At 61.7% G+C, this 2,868-nt stretch overlaps 1 pseudogene; it reads left to right on the top strand.

Moving 5' to 3' along the window:
* Window positions 1–181, top strand: LOC116990248 (annotated as a pseudogene).
* Window positions 182–2,868: the final 2,687 nt, after the last annotated feature.

The following is a 2,868-nucleotide window of genomic DNA, read 5'->3' as shown; positions in this document are numbered from 1 at the left end:
ATATTTACCAATTGAATAAAGTATATTTTGAAATTAAAAAAAAAAAAAAAAAAAGTGGTTTTCCCAGGACGAGGCTATCCCATTGCACTTCGGGTGTGCTGACGCCTGCGATGTCCCCAAATGCGGGATACTCGACTGCAAAATTTGTGGTAGTCGGGGACTGCGTACGCGCTCTCCCCTGATTTACGAATTAAAAACAGAATTAATAAAGAAACATAGAAAATAGGTGCAGGAGTAGGCCATTCGGCCCTTCGAACCAAAGATCTTTGGTCGAGACCCTTCTTCAGACTGACGTCTGGGAAATAGCTCCGCTCTATGAACTTTGGATGGGTTGGAGGTGGGGGCAGGGGGGGCGGGAAGAAGAAAGGAAGAGGCGGAGACAGTGGGCTGTGGGAGGGTTGGGAAGGGGAGGGGAAGGGGGGAGAAAGCAGGGACTACCTGAAATTTGAGAATATTATAAAAATCTCTTGAAAATATATTTCAGAAGTTGAAACATTTGCGGAGTTGCTCCTGCATGTGAAATTCTTAATGTTTATATCCAAATTTTGAAAGTGAAAATCTGCTGATAGCAACTAGTCGACTCCAGAAAACATGTTCCTGACGCTCTTAAAAATAGCGGAGTCAGGGGATATGGGGAGAAGGCAGGAACGGGGTACTGATTGGGGATGATCAGCCATGATCACATTGAATGGCGGTGCTGGCTCGAAGGGCTAAATGGCCTCCTCCTGCACCTATTGTCTATTGTCCATTCACTGTTTTGAACTCCCTATCTGATTATAAAATGACCTAAGATTTATAAATCAAAACACAAAGTGATGGAGTAAGACAGCGGGCCAGGCAACAGGTTGAGGTAAGAGAGAAGGGCGGATGCTGGTTTATACAAGAGATAGACACTAAGTACTGGAGTTACTCAGCGGGTCAGGCAGCATTTCTGGAGAATATGCACAGATCATGTTTCGGGTCGAGACACAACTTCTACATTTTGACAATGACATAATCGCTGATACGAAGAAGCGACTCTATTTACTTGGTCTTGCAGAGAGAGGGATAGGGAGAAGTTCTGGTTGTGTATCTGGCAGGTGGGTTGCGGGGGGGGGGGGGGTGGGGGCTGTAAGCAAGAGCTACATTTTCCCCCAGGTCCGCATTCAGATTGTCTGTCTCCATGTAAGTGGAGGTCATGTCATCCCATTCAGGGCCACATTCAGGGCCACCACTCGCAAGGAATTGAAGGCAGCGATTATATTTGTCCACCCTCTTTCGAGTATTGTACAAACCACCCCCCCTCTGGAAATTCATTATTTTCGCTTTAAAGTAGAGATCCCGTTGACCTCTGAACGACATTGTGACCAAAGATCTTATAGCGGAGCAAGATGGGTTACTCTCACGCAAACGTGTTGTCCGCTCATGCGGGAGAGGGGGTGTGGGGCCCGGGGAGAGGGGGTGTGGGGCCCGGGGAGAGGGGGAGTGGGGCCCGGGGAGAGGGGGTGTTGGGCCCGGGGAGAGGGAGTATGGGGCCCGGGGAGAGGGAGTGTGGAGCCCTGGAAGTGTGGGGCCCGGGGAGAGGGAGTGTGGGGCCCGGGAGAGGGGGTGTGGGGCCCGGGGAGAGGGGGTGTGGGGCCCGGGGAGAGGGAGTGTGGGGCCCGGGGAGAGGGAGTGTGGGGCCCGGGGAGAGGGAGTGTGGGGCCCGGGGAGTGTGGGGCCCGGGGAGAGGGAGTGGGGGGCCGGGGGAAGAGGGAGTGTACGGACCGGGGGAGAGGAGGTGGGGCCCGGGAGAGGGGGTTGTGGGGCCCGGGGCAGAGGGGGTGTGGGCGCCCGGGGAAAGGGTAGTGTGGGGGCCCGTGGAGAGGGAGTGTGGCGCTCGGGAGAGGGAGTGTGGGGCCCGGGGGAGAGGGAGTGTGGGGCCCGGGGAGAGGGGGTGTGGGGCCCGTGGGAGCGGGAGTGTGGGGCCCGGGGAGAGGGGGTGTGGGACCCGGGGAGAAGGGGGGTGTGGGGCCCGGGGAGAGGGAGTGTGGGGCCGGGGACGAGGGGGTGTGGGGACCCGGGGAGAGGGGGTTGTGGGGCCGGGGAGAGGGAGTGTGGGCCCGGGGAGAGGGAGTGTGGGGCCCGGGGACTGAGGGGGTGTGGGGCCAGGGAGAGGGGGTGTGGGGCCCGGGAGAGGGAGTGTGGGGCCCGGGGAGAGGGAGTGTGGGGCCGGGGAGAGGGGGTGTGGGGGTCGGGGAGTGGGTGTGGGGCCGGGGAGAGGGGAGTGTGGGGCCGGGGAGAGGGAGTGTACGGGACGGGGAGAGGGAGTGTGGGGCCCGGGGAGAGGGGGTGTGGGGCCCGGGGAGAGGGAGTGTGGGGCCCGGGGAGAGGGAGTGTGGGGCCCGGGGAGTGTGGGGCCCGGGGAGAGGGGGTGTGGGGCCCGGGGAGTGGGAGTGTGGGGCCCGGGGAGAGGGGGTGTGGGGCCCGGGGAGAGGGAGTGTGGGGCCCGGGGGAGGGGGTGTGGGGCCCGGGGAGAGGGAGTGTGGGGAAGGGGAGAGGGGGTGTGGGGGGCCGGGGAGAGGGAATTGAGTGTGGGGGCCCGGGGGGAGGGGGGTGGGGCCGGGGAGGGAGGCGTGTGGGGCCAGGGAGAGAGGGAGTGTGGGGCCGGGGAGAGGGGGTTGTGGGGCACGGGGAGAGGGAGTGTGGGGACCGGGAGAGGGGTGCGGGGCCCGAGGAGAGGAGTGTGGGCCCGGTGGAGCGGGGGTGTGGGGCCCGGGGATGAGGGGGTGTGGGGCCAGGGAGGAGGGGGTGTGGGGCCAGGGAGAGCGGAAGTGTGGGCCCGGGAGAGTGAGTGATGTGGGGCCCGGAGGACGAGGGGTGTGGGCCCGGGGAGAGGGAGTTTTTTTT

The sequence above is a fragment of the Amblyraja radiata genome, chromosome 30 (genome assembly GCF_010909765.2).
Source record: "Amblyraja radiata isolate CabotCenter1 chromosome 30, sAmbRad1.1.pri, whole genome shotgun sequence".
In the NCBI taxonomy this organism is placed as follows: domain Eukaryota; kingdom Metazoa; phylum Chordata; class Chondrichthyes; order Rajiformes; family Rajidae; genus Amblyraja; species Amblyraja radiata.
Note: the sequence above shows the minus strand (reverse complement) of the source record. Positions and strands in the feature narration are given on the sequence as shown.